Source organism: Gekko japonicus, unplaced genomic scaffold, assembly GCF_001447785.1.
Source record: "Gekko japonicus isolate JY-2015 unplaced genomic scaffold, Gekko_japonicus_V1.1 scaffold774, whole genome shotgun sequence".
Lineage (NCBI taxonomy): Eukaryota > Metazoa > Chordata > Lepidosauria > Squamata > Gekkonidae > Gekko > Gekko japonicus.
This window is the reverse complement of record NW_015163625.1, coordinates 437624-447125: the sequence shown is the minus strand read 5'-3', so window position 1 is coordinate 447125 and position 9502 is coordinate 437624.

Here is a 9502-nt window from a genome sequence, read left to right as displayed (position 1 = left end):
CTGTGTTCTGTGGGCCTTCCACCCCCCCCCCCCCCCGCTCAGACTGTGATTCTGTTCTTGATATCAGCTGGCATTGCCACAAAGGCATTGGGGTTATGCTGGGCACCCCATGATTTCACTGGTACTTCTGGGTACTCTGTGCATTGCACTGGTTTTGCTGCAGTGCTCCCTCTAAGCTGTGGAGTTTTGTGAGCAAAAATTCTATTTGGTAAGCTACTGGGACTAAAGTTGTGAGTGAGTGATTTGGCTACTGCATGAGTTAATTTGCTCTGGAGCCATCCTTTCTGAGCTAAGACAAAGATGTGTGAGCTGGAGGCTAAAAACTGTGAGCTAGCTCACACTAACTCAACTTAGAAGGAACAGTGTTTTGCTGTGCTTGCAAAAATGCCCCCCCCCTTCAGTTTCTACTGCAGAGATTCTCTGGTTTGACTTTAGTCCTTTGGAACCAGTGGAGGATGGGGGTAGTGTGTTTTTTAACACCCAATCTGGCGAAGCTTGCAATCACTATTTTGTGATGCTTTGGTGAGTGTTAGTAAATGTTAGTACAAAGGCAGACCCCTAGCTCTCGAAAATGCCTTGCAGATATTTGGGATGGTCAACTCTTGGGCTTCAAAATGGATAACAGAAGCACTTCCAACTGCTCCTCAGACCACAAGTGGTTTGATGGATTCCACACACACACACCCCAGTCAAGTCACAGTTGACTTATGGTGAGCCTGTAGGGTTTTTAAGGCAAGAGACATTTGGAGGTGGTTTGCCATAGCCTGCCTCCATGTTGCCCCTGCTTAGCTTGAGATCTGGCAAGATCAGGCTATCCAGGTCAGGGCTAGGCTGAGAGTAAAGTGACTGGCCCAAGGTTACCCAGCAAGCTTCCATGGCACGATTGGGGATTCCAACCTAGATTTCCCAGATCCCAGTCCGGCACTTTAACCAATACACCACATTGGCTCTCATGATGGAATAGCATGTTCAAACTTGAAATTTTTTACTGGCATGATGATATATATGAAGTTTCCAGCCATTGAAAAAATGTTTGGGTCCAATGCCATCTTTAAGACCAAACTTTGTTCTGCTGCTTCAGACCAACATGGCTACCCACCTGAATCAATTTTCTGGCCATTATTACTACATGATTTATTTCATAATTATTACTAAAAATAAATTTGTTGTATAGAGGAAGGGGCCTGACCTGGATAGCCCCAGCCTAGCCTAATCTCGTCAGATCTCAGAAACTAAGCAGGGCCAACGTGAAGGCAGGCAATGGCAAACAACCTCCTGCCTTGAAGGTCAGCTGTGACTTGATGACCAAAATAAATAAAAATAAATAGAGGAGAGGGTGTTAAAAAATCATCCACCTCGGGTGCCAAATAGGCTAGGTATGCCACTGCTGACACATGATGGCATAAATCACATAGAGAGTATGACGAAGAATATGAACCTGAGATGGTATGGCTGATGTTGCTGGGTCGAGTGATGGTGCTGCTAGGATCTATATGAGAACAAAGTTCACATCGTGGTTTGTTGCAGGCCTTGGCACCAGAGTCCATGTTACTGTTTAGTTTATCATTGCAGGTGAGAAGTTGTTTTAGGTTAGCAGGCTGTAAGCAAGAAAAGGTTGGCCTCCCAGTGCCCGTGTGGGGGAACCGCCTGCTGTGACAAAGTTTACTCAGGATGACAGTGGCTCTCTAGGGTTTTATGTAGAGGTTTTTCACATCACCTGTATATCATCCTCTTAACTAGAGATGCCATGAATTGAACCTGGAACTTTCTGCATGCCAAGCAGATGATCCACCACTGAGCCTAAGCCCTTCCCCTCAATTTTGTTTATTTTATATTCAGTTGTATTGTTATCAGTGGTGTTTGCTCTTTGCATTTTTACTGTCAGTCTTGTCGGTTTATTTGTATTGTATATGTACATATGATTTTTAAAGCGATTTATATATCTACACTACATATATATATGATCTTGAGATGTGTGTGTGTGTGTGTGTGTAAAACGTGTGTGTAAAATGCTAATTGAGAAATTCACACAGATTGGGGAAAATGATGTGAGGAATAAGAAAATGACATGTAAGTGAAGATTCTTGGGTTCAATTCACACAAGAGACAGTCAACATCAAAATCAAGAATTTCAGGTTAAAATAGCAAGGATCTGAAATTCAAAATCAACAATGCATAAATTGTTTCAAAATACTTAAAGCGTATTGCGTGAAGCAGTTTTCATCCTCATGGTTATCAAAGAATTATTTGTAGGATTCAAACTTTTGAGAAAGGTTACAGCTGCTTAAATATGCATATTATCCCAAGTCAGTAGTGGCAGAAGAAGCTGGGCAATGATAAAGAGAATAATATTGCCTAAGTGACTTCATAAGGATTATTTTCCTCATTTAAATAAGCACTTGAGTGCTCTTGATGCTGGAGGGAAGACAGACAATGCGCATTCTGCCTGCAGGAGCCATATTCTATTAGCATCCACATGCAGGATGCTGAATAAATAGCTTTCTATTTTTGCTCGATATACCCCATTTTCCCATTTCAAAATAATCGTTATGATCCGTTGGGATGTTCTCCTGCACAAATCCATGGAATTGTACAAGAAGTTTTGTGTTCAGGAGATCTTACTCACTGATAATGCCCAACAATCTGATTAGGTTAGACTTCTGAGAGTCAAACTACACATTATGTGGGAGACCTGTGAATTTCCTGACTTTTAAAAAATGTTTAAAAACTAACAGCATGGAGAATAATTTGGATCAAGATCATGGTTCTGAGACAAAGGAAGTTATCTCCCACTCTTTACCATTTCTTTGATTTTCCTTTATATTCATTATACCTGTTCATAGAATCACAGAATCATAAAATGTCAGAGTTGGAAGAGAACTTGCAGGTCATCTAGTTCAACCCCCTGCACTCTGCAGGAGCATAGCCGACAGATAGCCTTACAACATACCCGAAAAATGGTCATCCAGCCTCCACTTGAAAATGTCCAGCGAAGGAGCATTCACCACCTCCGGAGACAGACTGTTCCACTGCTCAACCACTCTTACAGTTAGGAAGTTTCTCCTGATATTTAGCCAGTAATGACTCCCTTGTAATTTCCACCCATTAGATCTAGTCTTGCGATCCAGAGCAAGAGAGAATAGATCTGCTCCATCTTCTGACAGCCCTTCAAATATTTGAAGACTGCAATCATGTCGCCTCTAAGCCTTCTCTTTCCCAGGCTAAACATGCCCAACTCTTTCAGCCTTTCCTCATAAGACTTGGATTCCAACCCTCTCACCATCCTGGTTGCCCTCTTCTGGATACGCTCAAGCTTGTCAACATCCTTTCTAAAATGTGGTGCCCAAAACTAGACACAGTACTCCAGGTGAGTGGAACTACCACCTCCCATGCTTCTGTTAATGCATCCTAAGATTGTAGTGCAGGCTCATGTTTAGCTTGTGATCAACCAGAACACCTAAGTCCCTTTCACATGTACTGCTGTCAAGTCAAGTCCCTCCCATTCTATATCTGTGCCTTTGACTTTTTGTACCTAAGTGTAGGACTTTACACTTATCTCTATTGAAATTAATTTTATTTGTCTCAGCTCACTGTTCAGCCTATCTAGATCATTTTGAATCCTGACTCTGTCTTCTTCAGAATTAGCAATCCCACCTAGCTTTGTGTCATCTGAAAATCTGATAAGCATCCCCTCTATGTCTTCCTCCAGGTCATTGAACAACACCAAGCCTAGGACCGAAACCTGTGGTACTCCACTCGAGACTTCCCTCCACGTACAGCCATTTACGAGAAGAGAAGGAGAAGAGAAGAGATTGGATTTATACCCTGCCCTTCACTTGGAGTCTCAGAGCAGTTTACAAACTCCTTTCCCTTCCCCTCCCCACAACAGACACCCTGTGAGGTGGGTGGGGCTGAGAGAGCTCTTGACACAAACTGCTCTTTCAGGAACAGCTGTGCCAGAGCTTGTGACTGACCCAAGGTCACATCAGCAGGTGCAAGTGGAGGAGTGGGGAATCAAACCCGGTTCTCCCAGATTAGAGTCCGCACACTTAACCACTACACCAAACTGGCTCTTGTTGGGTAAGATTTTTCAACCAACCATGAATCCATCCAACGGTTACACTATCCAGCCCACATTTAACCAGCTTATCCTCAAGGATATCATGAGAAACTTTGTCAAATGCTTTACTGAAATCTAGATACACTATGTCCACAGCATTGCCAGAGTCAACCATTTTAGTAACTCTGTCAAAAAAGGAGATAAGGTTGGTTTGCCATGACTTATTTTTGATAAACCCATGCTGGCTACTATCAATTAACTCATTCTGTCCAAGGTGCTCACAGACAGAGTATGTAATAAACTGCTCTAGAATTTTTCCAGGCATTGATGTCAAACTAACAGGCCTATAATTTCCTAGGTCCATCTTTTTTCCCTTCTTGAAGATTGGGACAACATTTGCTCTTCTCCAGTCTTCCAGCACAACACCAGTACTCCAGGGCATCTCAAAGATTAATGCTAGAGGCTCTGAAATAACATCTGCAATTTCTTTTAGCACCCTGGGATGCAAGCCATCTGGCCCTGGAGATTTGAAAGTATTTAAGGCAGCTAGATGCTCTCTAATCATCTCCTTACTTACTCTGGACTGGCAGTTCCTCGTTCCTTCATATGTCCTGCATTCTTCAGTTTGTATCAGCTCGCCTTACAGTTAAAGACTGACACAAAGTGAGAGTTAAGTAATTCTGCTTTGTCTTCATCCCTTGTTAAGGCTTGACTGTCTTCCCCAAGCAATGAACTTACCCCATCCCTGTTCTTCTTTTTGCTCCGAACATAGGCATAGAAACCTTTCTTGTTATTGCTTCATTACCCATCTCCCACCTTTCTTTCTCACCGGGACAGTTTGCGATTTTGCCTTAAGCACTTCATTTTTCAGCATCTCCCATCCTTCCTATGCAGATTTCCCCCTCAGCATTTCCAGCCATGGGATCCTACCTAATATTTCTCTGAGTTTTTTAATATCAGCTTTCCTGAAGTCCAGGATAGAAGTCCTACTATGTCCTGGTGTCACATCCTTTTCTATGTCAAATTCCAAGTTGACATGGTCAGTATTCCCCAAGGATCTCATAACGTTCACTTCATCAACCAGTTCTTCCCTGTTAGGATTAAATCCAGGATAGCAGATCCTCTGGTTCCCACCTCCACCTTCTGAGAGATTAAGTTGTCCTCAGGACTATTCAAGAATCTGCGGGATGCTCCATGTCTCGGTTAGATTTCCAGCAAATATCTGGATAGTTGAAATCTCCCATAATCACTACATCCTGCCTCTGTGAAAGTTTAGCAAGCTGTTGTACAAATGCATCATCCAGTTCCTCCGATTGGTTCAGAGGTCTGTAGTATACCCCCACAACAATATCCCCTTCTTTTTCCCCTCGCTCCATCCTTACCTACACACTTTCAACAGGGCAACTCTCGAAATCTTGAATTTCAGTGCAAGTGTATTCATTCTTGACATATAGTGCCACCCTGCCTCCTTTTTTGTTTATTCTGTTCCGTTTGAACAAGGTGTATCCTTCAATCGCTGTGCTCCATATATGAGACTCATCCCACCAAGTCTGAGTGATACCTATCAGATCATACTTACTTTCCAATATTTTAAGTTCAAGTTCATCCTGTTTATTTCCCATACTCTGTGCATTAGTATAAAGACATCTCAGATTATAGATATCCTTTCCTACCATAGGTCCCTTCGAATTTACCTGAAAATTACTGAACTTACCTCTCTCTTCTTCATTTATTCTCTGGTCACTCCCTTTCTTAAACTTAGTGTTGGGGATGTCGCACAACCTCAAGCTTTTTCTTCCCACCCCCGATGGCTTCAATTTAAAGCCCTCCTGATCAGGTTCGCAAGTCTTCCAGCAAAGACATTCCTCCCATTCTTTGTAAGGTGCCACCCCTATTGGAGGTACATACCATGGCCCAGGAAGCAAAATCCCTCTCGACAGCACCATCTACATAACCAGCCATTCACCTCCAGTATCCTGTTCTCCCTTCCAACTCCACGGCCATCAACAGGTAAATGGAGGAGAACACCACCTGTGCCCCCAGATCTTTCACCTTCTTGCCCAGAGCCTTGTAGTCTTTGGAGATCCATTCAAGGTTTCTTTGGGCTGTATCATTTGTTCCCACATGGATCAGCAGGAGCGGGTAGTGGTCAGAGGGTTTAACCAGTCTTGGAATTCTCTCAGTCACATCTTGGATACATGCTCCAGGAAGACAACAAACCTCTCGAGATTCCTTGTCCGGTCTGCACACAACTTCTTCCGTCCCTCTCAGTAGGGAGTCACCAACCACCACTACTCGTCTCTTCCTCCATGGGATAGCTTGGTTCCTTCTCTGCCTATGTGTTTGTGTGTCAGTTACATTCTTTTGATTTCAGAGTGTGCTATTCTGATCTTCTACCATCAGAAGCGGCTGGTAGTGATTTTGCAGCTCCACTGGCTGTGAGAGTCTTCAAAGTCACAATCTTCCACTCACCCACCTGTTCCTTATTACTTTCTTCCTCTTGCTCAGGATTTGCCAGCTCTTGCCATTCTCTCAGGAACCCCTTTTCTGACACATCTAAAAACCTTTCTCCCTCCCTGATGTTCCTCAGTGTACAGGCTTGTGCCTCGAGTTCTCCCACCTTCTCCTCAAGCATTCTTATAAGCTTGCACTTACAGCATGTATAATGCATTTCTTGGCAAGGCAGAAAAATGATTATGGCACAACCCTGGCAGGTCACTGGAATAGATCCTTCGTTATCCATCTCCCTAGAAGCAATGCTATCTTCAACAGTTTACGATTCAAACAGCCCTCGGCCCTTGCAGCCATTGGGTTGGGGAGGCACCTTTGCCTCCCAGACGGATGAGTCGGGCCCCAGTTTAAGCACCAAAAAGCACCTCATACGGGTATTCAAGGTGGGAGGAGCCAAGAGGCTTAAAAACCCAGTCCCTCCTCCCCTTGCCAGCAGTCCCGTTTGATCTTCAGCTGGCGAGGAGTTCTGTGATGCGACTTACGATCGGGCCTATCTGGCCTGTGAGCCAAGTTGCAGGAGCGCCTCATTGGGCTAACGGCCAAGGCGGAGGGCCTGCCTGGGTGCGGCCTCTAGAGATCATGGTGGCGGGACCCGGAGAGCTCTTGAGAAGCCAAGCGGCAGCTCGGTGCCAGCACATGTGGCGGCAGCACGCACTTCTGCAGCAGCACAGCAATAATTGGCCCCAGAGGCTAGGAGCAGCAGTGGACTAGGCAGCCCTGTGGCAATGCTTGTTCTCTTGGGCCACCAGCCTTGAGGCAGTAGGAGGTTTTGGGGCACACCGGCTGGTATGGCACTGTGTTGAGCAGCGGCACGGCCCACCTTGCCCAGCGGCTGAGGCCATTTGTTCAGGGCGTGCACCGGAGGCCCTGATGCAGCAGCTTACGTGGGGGCTGGAGCCTAGGTGGGGGGGAGCAGACTTTGTCCCCCACTGGGGGCACATCTGCAGGTGGGTAGCGCCTACGGCAGCAGCTTGCTTTCACTGGGGGGTCTTGCTAGAGCGGCAACCAGGGAGTTTCCTTGGGTGTCTGTTGGTGGGCCCGTACTCCTAGACGTTCCCTCACTCTATTCCCTCCCCCTCACTGGTGGGTCCTCTGGGCACCTTGGCTGGTCCTGGAGTGGGTAATGGCCTATTTGGGCTCCTTGGGTGGGCAGATCAACTGTCCACTAGTTTGGCTGAGTCATAACTGCACCCTTGCAGGTTTGGCCAACTGGGTGGCAGATTTCCTTAAATATGCCAGTGTGCTTTCTAAAGCACAACAGGGCAGCATCCTTGTTCCAATATTTTGACATAATTTACAAGGGCTATACCGGTTTTCCCAGCCCTGCCTGGCTGCAATATGACGAGGAGTTCAGGATGCGTTCTGCCAAGTACCCTTCCTTGCATTGGGATCAGATCCACCCCCTCCTCTGGCTGCAGGTTATGGGCTCCTCCAGGCCAAACATGGGGGATCGATTGCATAGCTCCCACATGGTCCAATGTTTCACCGTGTCCTCTAGTCCCTGCCCTCAAGTGAGGCAGGTGGTTCAACCTCACCAGATTTGCTGGGAATTTGGGGCCCAAGGGATGTATAACCGTAAGGCATTCCAGTATTGGCATGAGTACCCCTTGTGCATGGGCCCACACCCCTTCTCAGCATGCTTCTGTGGAAAACCCCGTAAGGGTCACAGAAGGCCAGTTGGGGGTGGATCTGGGCAGGCACATGGAAAGGGGGCCAACGCCCATAAGGTTGAGAGTGCTTGAGTTGCTGTTACATAGTTATCTGTGATGTTCCGATCGTTTATATTTGTTGAAAGGGTTTTCACAGGGTTTCTGCATTCCTTACCAGGGTGAGAGGGCCCCCTTCATGGCACGTAACTTACTATCCATACGGGGCATGGAGCACGTGGTTACGGGAAAGACTGAGAAGGAGCTGCAGGAGGGAAGGGTCCTTGGACCTTTCTCCTCCCCTCCCGTCCCCAACCTTTGTGCGTCCCCATTGGGAATTGTGCCCAAAAAGGCTCCTGGGGAGTTTTGTCTCATCCATCATCTCTCTTATCCTAAGGGCTGTTCAGTTAATGATGCCATTCCCGAGGCTTTGTGCTCTGTCTGGTACACTTCCTTCAATCAGGCTATGCACATTGTGTGTCACTGTGGGAAGGGAGTGGAGATGGCAAAATGCTTCATTAAGTCTGCATTTCGCCTCCTCCCAGTGCACCTGGAGAATTTTGAGCTGCTGGGTTTTTGTTTTGAGGGCCAGTTCTATTTAGATCGGGCTCTGCCTATGGGCTGCTCTGTCTCCTGCACCACTTTTGAACACATTAGCTCCTTTCTGGAGTGGGCTGTTTGGGTGCACACCAGGTTGAGCACAGTTGCATACTATTTGGATGACTTTCCGTTCGTGGGCCTCAAGGGTTCTGGACAGTGTGAACGGTTGCTGGGTTCTTTCATGACACTGGCCGGTGAGTTAGGGGTGTCTTTAGTGCAGGAAAAGACGGAGGGTCTGGCCCAGGTTCTAACATTCCTGGGGGTTGAATTGGATTCGGTGGCAAACGCTTCCCAGCTGCCGGCATGCAAGCTGTTGGATCTGCGCAGCTGAATCAGCAAATTTCTACGCAGACGGAGGGCTACCTTGAGGGAGCTACAGCAGTTGGTAGGTCACCTGAATTTTGCATGTAAGGTGATTGCGCCTGGCCGGGCCTTTTTGCACAGGTTGTGCACCACGATGACTGGGCTGCGGCTCCCTCACCATAGGATTCAGATTACCGCTGGCATCTGATAGGACTTGGAAATGTGGCTGGAGTTTCTCTCCTCTTTCAATGGCATTTCCTTCTGGAGGGAGGATCTTAGGTTGGAGGTGGAAATTCAGGTCCATTCGGATGCGGCCGGATCCTTTGGTTTCGCTGTTTACTTCCATGGGTGCTGGTGCGCTAAGGCATGGCCGGGCTTCCTG